The 16,322-nt window shown below is 40.1% G+C and overlaps 1 protein-coding gene across 9 annotated transcripts in view; it reads right to left on the bottom strand.

Moving 5' to 3' along the window:
* MARCHF1 (membrane associated ring-CH-type finger 1) overlaps positions 1-7,546 on the bottom strand; it is a 235,509-nt gene extending 227,963 nt beyond the window's left edge. For all 9 annotated transcript variants that reach the window (XM_069855813.1, XM_069855815.1, XM_069855820.1 and 6 more), the window contains exon 1: positions 7,448-7,546. The gene's annotated coding sequence lies outside the window, so the exon portion shown is untranslated. The remainder of the gene's footprint in view (positions 1-7,447) is intronic.
* Between the last annotated feature and the right edge of the window lie 8,776 nt (positions 7,547-16,322).

Genomic DNA, 16,322 nt, shown 5'->3' with positions numbered 1-16,322 from the left:
AAAATTTCTTCTTTGTAACACTGCCTTTCACTCTCTTTCAAGGAGAAATACATGCAGTTGAGGCACCCTTCTTACTTAAATAAAACATGGCTGTTTTCAAACACTTACTGACTGAATAGAGTTTGTATTTTTTCACAGGAGGACAGAATAAAATCAGCAGACCATTACTACAAATGCAGTTCAAAAGACTGAAAAAAATTCAGAAACAGTTTCTCAGAATGCAGAGACTGCTCATGTAATAAACCCACTAAGAAAACACTCAAGGCTTAGCTATTTCTTCTCCCCTCCTCCCTTGTGAACGACTGCAGAAGAGAGACCATTTTCACACACTTCTCCCGTTAGAATTTGATTTCTCATGCTTCACCCTACCCTAAGTCACTCACTTTACCAACTTCAGTATATACTGCTGCAAAGTTGAATCAAGTTCTTTATTCTTGCATGAGACCATCAAAAAGCTTTTATCTTTTCTGAAGCGATTTTGCTTCAGTCAGTCCCTTTCTCTCAGTATCACTGAATGCAGCATCCAAACAGCTGTGGAGACCAGCATTTGAAAGGTGTGTGGAGATCAGTCTGGCTCTTTTGCAGGTATGCAATCTTCCATTCAACACCTCATACTGTCTGTTGGGATTTCCACTAACCAAAGGCACGGATTCTACTGTTTGATTTAAAGAAAGGTACTCTACGAAAAAAAAAGAAGCGTGCATTTCAAACATAAGTCTACAGGAGTGAAAACATTTATCAGCTTTAAAGAAAACCATACGTCTCCACAAAAACTTGCATCCATCAGCTGACTAATGACTGTTTATCCACATCTAGAGCTAGCACAGAGGACAATTTGATATTATTGTTATAGAGAGAAATTTTCTACACTGCATTGAAATTACTACTGCTCCTCAGAAAAACAACTCAGTCATATTAGCTGACCTACGTTTGCTTGCACTTCACAGAAGGGCTTCAAACAGAAGAGACCAGAACACTGTATAAAGACAGCAGACAACATTTGAAGGGGGCTGGTACTCAGGAGCCATGTTTTAGGTTTCTCTCCAAAGCAGCAGCACAGACCTTCTGAGCCTGATGCAGCAATGAGGTAGTGGTATATTGTCCACCAGAGTGGACGACAAGAATGTGCCTGTGTTCCAATTACATGGCAAAGATTGGTCACACAGCTTGACATGAGCTTCACGTAACGGAAACATTGCGGTACAAGGTCTTCACTTGGGAACAATAATCATCCCTTTCCTATGAGGGTCCAATACCAGGAAAGCATGATTAGATTTAGCCCTGTTACACACTATTTTGTATTAGAATGTGGGGCTTCCACTGCACAGCCTACTTCTGAAAAATGGTTTTTCTTTACCTAGTTGATGGCACCAAGGCCCTTGAACAGCACAGCAATAAAGAGCTCACTGCAACTGCCTCTGCTTTCAGCCAACCCTGATAGCCAGGGAGCTGAAGTTCACCTCGCATTCTCCTGCTCCACAAATGGATTCCAGCCAACGATTTCCAGCAATATATCAGTATTAATGCTGCAATCCACACTGTTCTCACAGTCTCTTTTCATCACACTTATCAAGCCCTACAATGTCTTATCCTGGGCTTGGGCTTCCCCTTAAAACTCTTACCACCTATCACATCCTTGTCCTGTCAGAAGACAGCTCCAGAAGTCTACTTTGACAGTAGACAGAAATATTACCCGAGTCCTTATTTTATTGCTACTTGATCTCATGCCAAAATCTTGTCCCTTGGGTGAGGTATCTATCTAGCCTGGTTCATGTTACATCAATTTTACATCTGAATCAATGTATTAATAATTTTTTTCACTCTTTGAACCTTTCTTCCATGCTAAAGAAGTCCCTTTCTTCCATAGCATCATTGGTATTTCAAAAACTCCATCTGGAAAAGACTTCAAAGAAGAACACCTTGGGGGAAAGGAGGTGGGGAGGAAGAACCCTATCTCATATGAGACCTGCAGTCATCAAGCCCTCACAAGGTAAACTACATGCCATGGAGGTCAAGGAAGCTGCTCTTACGACTGCAAAGACAGACTAACTTTCCCTCACTGTGCTTTCTTTTGAAATCTCTTCTCCTTTTCCACAAGTTCCTGCAGAACCGTGGTGCTGCTTCCCTTCCCCAGCTTATCCCCTCTATAGCCGTGTAATGCAAAATGATGTAAAAAATAAACACAACACAAGTGAGCAGCTAATTGCAATACTTTTAAAGACATCAAAAAGGATAGAGAAACTGTTCCTCTGAGGAAAATGGAAAGCCTTACAAGAAATCAGTCAGTGAGCACTATCCTATTTTAAGAACTCAATTTTGCAATAAACAGACAAGGGAGAGTGTTGTTCTGTGGCACAAATTAAACAAGTTTCTGGTTTTAAGATTCTCAAACTGACCTGCTGAACAGATTAGAAGTACTTAAGCTCTTCAGTATTCTGAAGTATTTTGTACCCCACGTTTTCTACCATGTCCAATATTGCCCAGTATTTCAATACATTACATTCCCTTTTTGCAGAAATCACGTTCGACATCTAATTTTGCCTACATAACAGTCTATTTGAAGGCACAAATAGTCCAAACTTGGATTGCGGTCGCTTTTGGGCAATCATAGAAACATTCCCAGTACATCCTGCCATCCCTGATCTGCCAGACTTCAATTAAGTATTTTATTCTCCTGAATTCTGATGGTTTGGACTACCAGTTTTTCTCTACAAAGCACAAACCCATTGCTATAAATTAAACAGTCAACTTAATATCAAACATTTTGGCTTTGCAAGAATGCACTCAATTCTGCCTAACATTAAGTTTTAGCATTTGTTTCACATTTTATAAAAACACCAAGCTGTCACCTGCCTTTTAAATGAATGTAAAGAATGGATTTAAGTCTTATAAACCAGAACTTCCACAAGTCAGATAATTTTCAAGCTATCATTGACTGCATAGAGCTAACCTACAGTAACACTTTTCCTTCTACACCATGCATTACATTATCAAGAGGAGTTTACATAGCACAAAACTGTCCTTTCTTCCTTATCTTAGAATTTCCAACAACAGCAGTCTCTAGCTCTATTTTCGTTGCTCTTCTTTCTTTGTTTCTTATACAGGGTGGGCAGGTGCACATTCACAGAACATTTCCATAGATTCAGAAAGAACCAGTGCTTCTAATCACCCGCACAGCATTGCCTGTGCAGAGAGAGGGACACCCAGAGCGTACAGTACAGCCAACTACCTGGCTCCAAAGCACAAAGTTCAGCAAAGTGATTACTGAGTAGCAGCTAATGAGCTAAGATATCGTATTGCTCCGTACTTCTCACTCCCACCCCAGGGCAGGCATGCTCATAGATCACTGGGACAGACATGCATTGGTCAATTCTGGAAGACGCACTCGTGAAGAAATGTAGCAGCAGACAAGCAAATGTAATGGGACAACATTCAGGCAGGAACATTATAATTCTTCCTACACACAAGCTACCATAAATGCATTCAATGCCTTGAATGCCAAACTCCTTTTGCCAAAAAACAAATTGCTTTCCTAAGATTATAAAAGAGCTATAAGTACAGTATCATCTTCACTGTAAAATCAGAAACTTAGAAACTTTCTTCTCCAATAGCCATCTAGTCTGAAATTAACTTTATACCATTCCACAGCTCAACACTGCCAGCACCTCTCACAATACAGTACAAGAGCAATCCCGTACACCTGTCCTACAACCAGTAGAATAGCACCTTTGCAGTTCAATTGCCTGAAGCACCTTTAATTCCTTTGCATCCCAAAAACTATTCCTTTAGTAGGAACTATGTGAAACATGTAGCATTGAAATACCCTAGAGAGCTGTGAAATGACATAATATAACGCAATAATATAAACTCCCTACTATTTCCAAATCGTGGAACTCTAACATGACTTAAGTTTCAGTGTCCGACTAGTTGTCAATTACTAGTGACCTGGCAAAATACTGTACAGGGGAAAAGAGATATTATTTTTTGGCCTGTGATCACTCTGTTCACTTTAAAATAACGCACCTCATTAACACTGGTTACTCATTAACAAGGTTATTCTCATCACATAAAAGGTTTAAGTTCCTCTATTAAGTCATTATTTGAATTTGCACTGTTATTTAGATGATGAGCCTATTCTGGATTTAATTTCACATAACAAGACCCTGATTTTATTTCAGGTTAGAGCATATAATTTCACTGTAGTGTATGCTACACACCAGTGAATAAACTGGATTAAGGAATAGATAGTACAAATAAAGAAACTAAACAAAATTCAAGTTGAAAACATAGAAGGGGTCAAGCAGTGATGTAAAAAGGCAGCAAAAATAGAAAACAGACATCTGAAAGAAGCATGGCTGTGGCAGCAGAAGCCAGAGACAACTAAAAAGGAGAAAAGGACCAAAATTACAGGGAGATGCACACAGACCAAGAAAAGACTACCAGCAGATATTTCAGCTCCTAGCTAGACTATTCCAGTAACTTTCCGCAGGCTACTGAGAAACTTCCAATTCCCACGCTTTTCACATTGGAAGCGTAGCGAACATTTGGAGAATTTTATTCCTAGATTACATGTAACTTTTGTCAGGTCCAACTAGCTAATAAAGTCTCCTAAAATTCTAATAAATGCCTTAATGTTTGCATGCAGGTGTTCCTAGTACATGAACCTGCTTCTTCCACAGAAAAAAAAGCCAGCTGTCTGAAGCCAGACAGGTATTCCAAGGAATATGAAAGGATATGAAGATATGAAATAGTTAATTGCAGCAGTCACATATACAAATCCTACAAAAAATATTAACACAAAGACAACAGTTTATCTCATTATCCCTACTGAGATCATATTAGTTCATGTGAGCTATACTTAACAAAAAGGAAAAAAATTAATCACATTCATTAAGACATGTAATTATATAGATTTCATTAGCAGCATACTCAACACTGCAGCATTTGAGTGCCTTGAATGATGTCAAATCATGCCTAGAGATGTCAAATTAACGCCCAACATTTTGCAAAGTTTCTTTTGCATAGAATTCAGTCACTATGTAATACTACTACTACTACTACTACTAAAAATCCTTTAAATATTTGAACAGACGAGAATTTTCCATCATGACATGAGGATTACCACAGCTATGACTGGGTCAAACATTGAAACAAAGCAAGTTCACACAGTTAAGCTCAGCTGTCAGGCCCATATGGGAGAATTTCAAGTAATGCTAGCTTTGCCCATCCACATATCTTAAAAGAGTGTCATTCAATTAGTATGCATGCTCCAAAAATACTCATTTTTTTGTATTTTAAAAGCACCGATTGCTAAGTCTTGTCACATGTGTTTAGCAGTGTGAGAAAAACATTAAAGTCTTCCCATGACGAGTGTCAAGACTGCTGTGAAATATTCAGCATAAACCTCTATGCAAGTCTAATCAGCATAACAACTCCCTCAGGAATTACCAATTTGCAAATTTCTCAAACATGTAAAAGGGGTAAGAAAGTTGTTAAAAATATAGGTGAGTACTCATGAATGAGCCATACACTGAATTTTGTTTCTAAAAGTCTAAAGCAAGTAACCATTCTTCAGCAGAACAAAGACATATGTATGCACATGAAATTAATAGAGGAGGAAATGAAGGACAGTATTTAATCGTCATGACAGCTTTATATAAGCTTGGATGAGAGCTTTGGTCAGGACTATTAGACGCTAGCAGAGTTTTTAGTATTGTTAGGAAGCATTATCCCTGTGTCTCCAAACACACCCTTACACGTGGTTCGAACATAGGAAATGCACCCAAATGCTCCTGGGTTATCCAATGCCATACATTGCTGGTTAATACATTCCAGTTTTCCTTGTCAAATCATGATTTTTCAATTGAAACCAATGCCCTGTGAACAGCAAACCTGTAAGTTTCATTGCCATTAGTTAGTTTCCTTCCTCACTCTAATACAAGATGGACACAACATGCATCTTCTCACCCCTCACACTCAGCAGTCAGGGACAGAACCCTAAACAGAAGAGTTTGTTTTTCAACACAAGAGCTTAACATTAGTTTGTTTGTTTTCTTTTTAAACAAACATTGAAAATAACGAGAATGGCTTTGGCATTGCTTTAATCAGTTTAAACTTGAAGGCAGGAACTCTAATTAAAATCTGGAACTCTAGCTGTAAGAAACAGCTAATTAGTTCCCAACTTTTTAATGATGTACTCTGACAGTGTCCATATTTGCTGTTCAGTATTAAAAAGGAAATGCTCTGCAAGATAAGCTCATTCTCTCAGGCAGTACATCAGTTTGTATATTTACTTCAACCCATGCCACTGTCACAGGGACTTAAGAAAATGAACAATAATCATCAGATTTGCAGATCTCCATACCCAGGATGATAACTGAACTTCACAGCATTTCGAACTGAGAAGGAGAAACACAAGGCAACAAGACAATTTCCTTTAGACAACAAGACAATTTAAATCGCATTAAAGTATAAGGTTGCATTTCACCTCCTTTCCATTTATTCCAGACCACAACTTGCAAATACGAGAAAGAGGAAGATGGGGAAGAAGCGAGGTAAGGAATTTTATGCTTGCGCTCCCTAGAAGTCTGGGCAAAATACATGGGGTAAAGGGATAAGGAAGGACAAGTGGCAGCTAAAGAGGCACTTTGGCCAGCCACGGCAAGACATGCTGACAGTGGTGGCAGCTTGAACACCTTCTTTCACAAGTCTATAGCCTTTACTATCTCGTTTAATAAGGCTGTTCCCAAGCACAGAGTTATCGGCTGAAATAAGAAACAAACGGCTGAAAAATTGATGACGAACAAAGGGCAAGTAAGTTTGCCCACATTCCCCAGCCAGGTTTTGCTAACGCGGGTTTCCTCTGGTTATCAGGTAGCTACCCGCCAACACGCTCAGAAAACCCGGGAGAGCGAGAGAGAGATTGAGAGAGAGAGAGAAGCGCCGCGCTCTAAACTGAGGAGCGTGCGGAGCCGTCCCCGGCGGGGTCGGGGCGCGCCGAGCGGCTCCGGAGGGGCCGGCGATGCCCGCGCCTCGGCGCTTGCTGCCTCCGGGGCTCCGACTCGGGGCGAGGCGGGTGGGAGACCAAGAGAAAGAAACTCCTCGGGTTATTCATTTATTTGTCCCGGCACGCTGAGAGGCAGCGGAGCGGCCGGGGACGCTGCCCCGCGCCGGCGCCTGCGAGCGATGGAACCGGGAAGGATGAGCTGATGGAGAAGCACCTCGCCCTCTGCCCCCCACGCGCGACCGGCGGCGAAGGGAACGGAATCATTAAAAAAAACAATAATAATACAAAGCGGGGAGGGGGGAAACAACGGAGGGGAGGGGAGAAAAAAGCCCGACGCTTCCCACCCCAAAATAAATAATAATGATAATAACAATAACAAAAAAGAAAAGGGCGGCAGCCGCAGCGGGGACCCAGCAGGGGACCCCCCCGCCGCCCACTCACCAGCGGCGGGCCCAGGTGCCTCGGGGAGCCGGGTGCCGGGGCGGCGGGGCAGGCTGCCCGCCCGGCTTCGCCCCATGCCGCCCGCCGCCCGCCCGGCGCGCCGCCCCCATGATGTCACCGCCCCGCCCCCCGCGGCCCGCGGGCGGGAAGATGGAGGGGGGGCCAGGCAGAGCGCCTCGCGGTTTGGGGGGTCGCTCTCCATCCCTTCCCACCCCCTGTTTCTGCTTTTCCCGTCCTTTAAAATCTTTTGGGGTTTGGAAGCGTGGGGTCTCTGGGCGGTGGGAGGCTTGTTTGCAGGTTTATTTAAAAAATAAAAAAACCCATAATCGCCTGGGTTCTCCCCTTCCCCTCCGTGAGCTGTACAGAAATGGAATCTCTCAGCCTTAGTTCAACACGGAGAAGAATCATAGAATCAGTAGGTTGGAAGAGACCCCCAGGATCATCAAGTCCAACCATTCCTATGAATCACTAAACCATACCCCTTAGCACCTCATCGTACCCATCCACCTGTCTTTTAAACGCCTCCAGGGAAGGTGACTCAACCACCTCCCTGGGCAGCCTGTTCCAGTGCCCAATGACCCTTTCCGTTAAATATATTTTCCTGATGTCAAGCCCAAACCTCCCCGCGCAGAGCTTGAGGCCATTCCCCCTTGTCCTGTCCCCTGTCACTTGAGAGAAGAGGCCAGCACCCTCCTCTCCACAACCTCCTTTCAGGTATCATAGAAATCATAGAATAACCAGGTTGGAAGAGACCCACTGGATCATCGAGTCCAACCATTCCTATCAAACACTAAACCATGCCCCTCAGCACCTCATCGTAGTTATAGAGAGCAATGAGGTCTCCCCTCAGCCTCCTCCAGGCTAAACAACCCCAGCTCTCTCAGCTGCTCCTCGTAAGACTTGTTCTCCAGCCCCTTCACCAGCTTTGTTGCTCTTCTCTGGACTCGCCCCAGACCCTCAACATCCTTCTTGTGGTGAGGGGCCCAGAACTGAACACAGGATTCGAGGAGCAGTCTCACCAGTGCTGAGTACAGAGGCAGAATAACCTCCCTGGACCTGCTGGTCACACCGTTTCTGATACAAGCCAAGATGCCATTGGCCTTCTTGGCCACCTGGGCACACTGCTGGCTCATGTTCAGTCGCTGTCAACCAACACCCCCAGGTCTTTCTCCTCCAGGCAGCTTTCTAGACAGACTTCTCCCAGTCTGTAGCACTGCACAGGGTTGTTGTGCCCCAAGTGCAGGACCCGGCACTTGGCCTTGTTAAACCTCATGCCATTGGTCTCAGCCCAGTGGTCCAGCCTGTTCAGATCCCTTTGCAGAGCCTCCCTACCCTGCAGCAGATCCATCAGATCAGATCCACACTTCCACACAGAGAATTGGGATGGACGGGAGAGGGGACACACTGCCCGATGGCAGGCAGCTCCACTCTTTGGGCTCCATGTTGTACAATTGCTCTCCTGTCATTTGGAAATGTCTAAGTTTGAACTTAGGCTTGTCCTGAGGCACGATGTTCTGCTGGTGCTTCAGAGTGGGAAAGCCAAAACAAAATCAAATGGGAAATTCACCTTAAACCAAATTTCCAGCAGCTCCGCAACATGTCTGCTAGTTACATATCTTGATAAAGGCTTCATCACCAGAATAAACCATTCCAGGTGAAGGAAGGTATAAATCATTATCTTAAGGGAGTGAGTTAGATTAAGCAATAATAAGAATCAAATCTTGGCCAGATTGCAGTTATAAAGACTGTGATTGTAACAGGAGTTTAGCTTCATTTTGGTTGAAACAGGGAACAAATCAAGTATTAAAAGGACAGTCCCGAAGCAGGAACAAAGGGCAGACCAAAGGCAGACAGAGCTCACCAGCAGGACACAATGAGGAAGAAGATAAAACCATCAGAGGCTTCTCAAGACACAAAGAAATTGTGATGTGCATATGAGAGTGGGCGATTAACTATGATAATATGTTCCTGGAAAAACAATGGACATGTAACATCTTTACAGGAATCTATATGCATATGTATGTTTAACCAATATTTTTTAGAATCTACATGAATATGTTTGTTTATCCAGTATTAAAATCATGTAACCAATCTCGATATTTAGGCACATTAGGTGGATTGCCGTGTGTACCCCGGCGCTGTTTATTAAAGGAATACCTGCTTAATAATCAAATGGGCATTGATCATTGAGTTTGGCTTTTCACGGCATCACAGGCTACTTTAAAGTATGCCTCTATGCTCCTGAGGAACAGAATGAGTAGAGAGAGGATGTACAGACTTTTTTTTCTTTTTTTCAATAATGGTGATCGATAAACAAGTCTAGAAATTAAAGAAAACATTGGTCTGAGCTGGAAGGAGCGATAGTACAAGCCTTGAGCTTCTTCAAAGAAGTCCACTGAAAATATGGAGAATTGTCAAGTCCTGTTGCCATATGGACAAGTGTCTAAACAACTATCACCTTGACCATGAGACAAACATATTATGTGAGTTCCAGCATTTTGTGGGGTTCACTCAAGTAAGTTAAACAATTATTTCTCATGTTTTTCTGGCTCCTGTAATCTGATCCAAAGATCAAAATATGACAGGTTTTCTAAAGTTATACTGCTTGTTATATGTTTCTTCTCATTTTCTTATAAATAGTAAAAAGGAAATAAAAATTGTTCAAAATTCTCCTCTCCCCTTCTGACATGTCTTTAAAAAATCTTTTAATTGTAATCTATATGCAGGTATTCATGCTTGCAATTTTTATCTTACCTTATTTATCTTTTTATCTTACTGGAGATTTCACCTAATCAGGTTTCTAACAGTAATTTTTACACCCTTAAAATAAAATTGAAAGTGGAGCTACATCAGCCTCAATTACTGCTGCTCTGCTTCCTTATTTTAACACACTTGCATGGCTACTCACCTCATCAAAACACCACCTTTCCCCACCCTTCCAAAGAAAGCATTTGAGTGTTAAATTGTTTCCTGTTATCTGCAGAATGATTTTTCAGAAACTGGATCAGTAAGTATATACATGCAGGAATGAGTACTCTCCTTCCACAAGAATTGTCCTCCCATCTGGGATCCTAAAGCCCTAGGGAGAGGCAGTATTATTAAAGTTTTGTTCATTGCTTTGGATAAGTGGACTAATCACTGAGGTCTAATAAAGGCTACTGTTCTCATTCATCCAGTGCTGTTTCATTTCAGCAAGACACTTCAATGATTTCATTAAGTGGAACACAAAATTTAAAAGACAAAAAATACCCCAAAATCACATAGACAACTGCTATTAAATGAATAATGAGGCAGCTACCAGGATAAAACAAGGGACAAGGTGACATTTGGACAGCAACATTTAGCTTGAAAAAGATGTATACTAGACAGAAGATGTAAAGTAGGCAATTAATTCAGAAACATTCATATAAAAAGATGAGCTCAATTTGCCGTCACAGACCAATTTCTTCACAGTGAATTCTTCAGCAGAGCAGAACATCAGTCTGTCAGTGGAAAAGGTGCATGATAATTACTACTACTGTGTCAGTTGACACTGGTGGTAATACTGGTTTAGAGAGAGCCACAGCTTTCTCTAGTAAGCCTTTTCAGATTGCTTCATACATTGATTTCACTAAGAACTCTGTAACTACAGGTACTCTGCTTCCATATGACTACGACAACCAAGAACCACACACCAGGGCAATTTATTATAACCAAACACATCTGAGTCCATTGCTTACCATACTTGGACTTTGTTGAGTAAATACTTCCAAGTATCACAAAATGAATATTGTATTTACAAAACTTTCATAAATATGCGTTATAGAGCAACAAATTTGTACATCTGCATGTCACAAAATCCAAGTGGAAACTTATGTCAAATTCTCAGTTTGAAAAAAAAAGGAAAAGCACCACATTTAACATGTTAGATGTGGCAAGCAACAGGGAGTAAAGAAAGAATTATACTATATACGTTATTTAAGGGAAAATGAAGGGGATTAAAGTAAGAAACATTACAATGAGCACTTAATGATAATTTTGCAATGAGGTTCAAATTCAGTTAAGTATATGACATTAGCTTTCCAAAAGTTATTAATAAATTTGAGTCAGGTTCTGCAAGCTTGATCCATGAAATGAAAACAGAAACGATACCTCTCTTCTATTAAAAAATAAGAAACTTCATGGTCTGAGCCTGTGCCACACCCTCAGCAGTTTCAGTGCCAGTCCAAGCCTAGGTAAGATGTTTTCCCCAAAAAGAAAGTGACCCTTTCTTTCAGGCATTCCCAAGCCTCCCTGTATCAGCATTACTGAATACATGGCTGATGTGGTGAGCAAGATCAGTTGACTTATCAGGCTGCCAACAAATCTGGAAATTTTAGAAAATCAGATATATTCCCTTCTCCAGCTGTCAGCCAGTCTCTAGTGCTTCCACGACAGTAGCAGGAGCACAGCACATGGGTCTGGGAGAGTGAAAATGGAGGGAAAGCCTTCAGCAGAAATGTGTTCACACTAACTCAAGCCAGCTATGAAATGCGTAAGAGTGGAAGCAGTTATCCCACAGACAAAAATTTACAATGCTCTTGAATGTCATGATTTAATTTTCTTCTTGTTTCAATAAGCTGAAAAGAGCTGTCTTTGTAACTAAGTCTACTTTACAGTAGAACAGCTCAAAATAGGAAGTACAATGTTAGTGCTTCCTCAGAGTTGCTCACAGCCTGGTAGTTAGGCTAGGAAGATAAAAAGTACAACTTCTAATTCCTTCAGGCAGAAAAGGGAATTGAATTCATGTCTGACATTTAGACTGGACAAGCATTTTAACCACAGAGATAACAGGTAAGAGAGGAAAGATCTTTCTGCACCTCCATGAATCTCCCAACAATTTTGCAACTCTTTCAACTTCCTCATTTTCATTGCTTTTCTGTTTGGGGCTTTAGATAACTAAAGTCTCATTTCCATTGCAATGACTCTTGCATGAAGGATTTTCATTTCAAGATAAAGTAAAAGATCCTTCATTTTTTCAGGTTTAAGTTATCATTGGACTCTGAGTATTAACTATGGTGGAACAATGTTAGAAACACATATCCTCAGGACCAGACAAAAAGTATTTGTTAGAATAAACTAAAAAAAAAACAAACCCAGGAGACAACCAGTTATTCTGGCTTTACTGAAGCGCTTCCCTAGCCTGCTGTTTGGCTTGCTGCTAGATCATTAAAGCAGGAGCTCATGTGTATTCAGAATAACAAGGAGGCAACAGAGAAGACAGAAAAGGTAGAGCTATTTCACATCACAAAGAATGGCAGTAGAGATATAACAGAGGAAGGGCAGAGGTTACTTTCATTGTTCTTCTCCCTCCTGTGAGTAAGAAACTAGCCAATGTAAACAGGCTTCATATCATGTTTCGTACTGTACATTCAGCAACAGAAAAGCATGCTCCCTGTTGCCTTAACTAACCAAGTTATAAAGGAATGTCCAATTACATCAATGAAAATATTAAGGCATAACTCTTGTTTCTCACTTTGAACTTGAGTATTCAACATTAATGAGCCAGTTTGACATATTATACAAGTGACATCCTGTTATGTGGCCACTGCCTTATAAGTATGCCTTTGAATGAATTGTGGGTTTCTTCATAATGTTTTTTGGAACAGAGAGATCTCCACACCAAGTACTTTTAATACAAAGTATTAATCATCCTTTTCATAAGTCAAACTGTATTTTATAACCAATTATACACTTTTGCCATTTCATCTTAACACTTGCAATTTCATTCCTTTTTCTTCATCGTAAAACAACATAAAGCAGTGCTTATGTTGGTGCATGGAATATGGATGTAGTAGGCTGATAATAGTATCTGTTTTTATTAACTGTGCATAACCCAGACATTTGTTTTTCCTCATTCTACAAATGTCTGCTGAAGGCCTAAGGGCCTAAATGCACAAATGTTGATTTGTTACGAAATAAAGCACTTCAGACTGAAAACTAGAGGATATCTGGTTTTAAGAAAATATTTGCTCTGTCCTGCAATGCAATTTCTATTCTGAAAAGGAATGAGTCACCTTTGGTATGCTAATACTAAGTCTCTGCCATATGTAGTTCTATAGGTGAAGATGTTAGCCTGCTGAAGTATCCTTATTAACAATTTGAAGAGCATTTCATTCGAGAGATATACAGACACAACATGAGAATTAATGCGCTAACAAAACACAGCACACAAATCCACATACGTAAGGATTTTCAAACAGGAAAACTGTCTCGGTGATGTAGAATCATGCGTGGGAAAAGTTCGCTTGGCTACCAGCCGTCCTCCTTTTTTATCCTTGTAATACCAGTACAACTGCTGTACTTCACGTTACCTCTCATGCAATTTTAATTCAGACGTATGTATTGTCATGTTCTTCACATGATGTGAACGTCAGTAACAAGTGGTTTGGATAGTTATTACTCACTTTTAAGAATGCATGATACCTCATCATCTCTCAGACAATTCCTGCTGTCAGTTAGTTCTCTGCTCTTGTAATAGAATCCATATTACAAATATTACACCAAGTGTTTTCTTTTCTGAAATTTTACCACTAGATTGCAAATATAATGGTGATTTGGTAGCCAATAGGCTCAGTCAAGGTGACCAAATCTATAAAAACAGTGAACAGTCTATCACCAAAAACAAGTAATAAAATAAAAATAAGAAATTGGACAAAACAATGTTACGAGGTAAAAATATTTTCCGTTTAGAGACCATATTGGTACTTGCATTATTTTCCATTTTCTGATCTTTTACTATATGATATCTACAGTTCCTAATGCGTATTTCCTTCTCAAAGAAATCTATAATTCAAATGTAGAATAAAAGTAAAGATTTTACAGAACTGAAAAAAAATTAGTTGTCATGAGAATCTGGAATGAATATCCTGCTCCTGAGTACCACTTACAATCTAATGAATAAGATAATTTAGGTATTGCCAAACCTGCTAGCAACTATTTTCACATCTTGTTTTCTTGGTAAGGTAGATATGAAGTGTGCTGCACTGATTAATGGCAATAGGTGTATTTATCCTATACATAATGTTTAGCGGCTTATAGGTGAGAATCGAACTGTGATTCATAAAAGCACCTTCAATGCATCCAAAGCAATGGATGGAAGTGTATTGTCTATCCAGTAATACATTATTTTTTGTATAGGTAGAGAGGTTAATTATTGAGATTTCTGGACATGTAAGATCAAAATAAGTATGATCTACAGCTTCTCCAGCTGTAAACAGAACAGACACAGACATACTCATACACAGTTTCAAAAGAAATAAACTACGTGAAATTTTTTATTCTTGCAAAGAATTGCTATGTTTCCTTAAAAAAAGGGCCAATGGATCTATCCAAGAAGCATTCTGGACCCACATTACTGCCTTTGTCATGGTGTTCCCCTCTTCTTAGGTGGTAATATATAGCCAAGAGGAAAAAAAAAACATCTGTTCAAATAACTTCATTTGGATTGTTATACTGTCTGTTTTTCCTTGAGCCCAAAACTTCTATCTGTGTAACCGGAACAGTAATTCATCTGAAAAGATAAGGAAGTCCACATTTATCTTGACATGATGTTTTAACCTGCTGTGCTCTGTCTCCCAAGCACAGCGTATACAAAAGTTAGAATTGTTTCTCTTCTCTCAGTTTACTAGACAGGGATTCAATGCAGTCACAGCATGCTCTTGATTATTCCTTGTGCTTCTCTTAAGTGGTGGTTCATGTACTGGTGACAATAATTTGAATCCATACCATGCAATCCAAACATTGCTTAGGACACAAAGCAAGTTCTTTATATCATATTTTGTGTTATTCTTTGAACTGTTTCCATGCTTTATATGTTGTTACCCTAAGTATCAAAGATGTGGGCTGTTTGACATATTCTCCAGCTGTTGACTGTAGCCTACCACAGCAGCTATTATGTATTGGTTTCATTCTTAATATTAAAGCAGAGCAAGCATTTTCAGTCACTATAAAAATGCATTTTACAACCACATCATATACGAGAATTCATCAACAGTAGCTTTGACTTCATTTGAAACAATAAAATAATGGCTCTACGAGAACCTTCATAGCTCTTTATAGGCTGACATTATGCTGGAGGTGCTAAGCACTTGCATACCCAAATTTCATCTGCAATTGCTATATCTACCTTGTTCTCTCAAGTACTCACATTATCAGGATTAACTCTGTATTTGGATACTCTATTTTCCCATTCATTCAGACATGGAAGGCCCATTCTACTGTATAAGTCTGGCCACTGAACTTTATTTGAGTTGGTATTAGTGTCCTGTGTACAGACAGGCTATACACCTCTCGTGTAGGTCACATGGTCATATTTGTACTTGAGCTGAAGATGTATAAGTATCCCAGGAACTGGATATTTTAAGTATACTAGCAGTGGGTCATTCTTATTTAAACTATTGTATGCTTCTCCTGCATTCCCAAGTTTGCAATGTTTTTCTTTCTGGGTATTCTCTCCTGGTTTGAATACTATTAGATCTGCATGAACCAATTTGCCTCTAGTACTGCTTTTCATTACGATAAATAACTTGGAATTGCTGAATTATCATTAGACTCCTTTTTCTTAATTAAAAGTGGTCTTTCTCACAACAGAAAGTCTTTCTTGTATATGTATCTTGCTGATGACATAACTGGCAAAACATGTTCATTCGTGCTTTGTTCTCACTTCATTTTAAGAAAGAGTAATAATTGAAGCTTAATAACTATCCCCCAGATTTCATTTATATGAGTTGCTCACATCTCCAGAATTGACAGATGTAACAGGAATCACTTTTTGATCCACATTACTGCAACCATTTAAATACAGTTATTACAATATTGCATTAACCAGTCATGGCTCTGAATACACGACAACTGT

The sequence above is a fragment of the Phaenicophaeus curvirostris genome, chromosome 4 (genome assembly GCF_032191515.1).
Source record: "Phaenicophaeus curvirostris isolate KB17595 chromosome 4, BPBGC_Pcur_1.0, whole genome shotgun sequence".
Classification (NCBI taxonomy): Eukaryota; Metazoa; Chordata; class Aves; order Cuculiformes; family Cuculidae; genus Phaenicophaeus; species Phaenicophaeus curvirostris.
The sequence above is the reverse complement of the archived record's forward strand: the minus strand, read 5'-3'. Positions and strand labels throughout refer to the sequence as shown.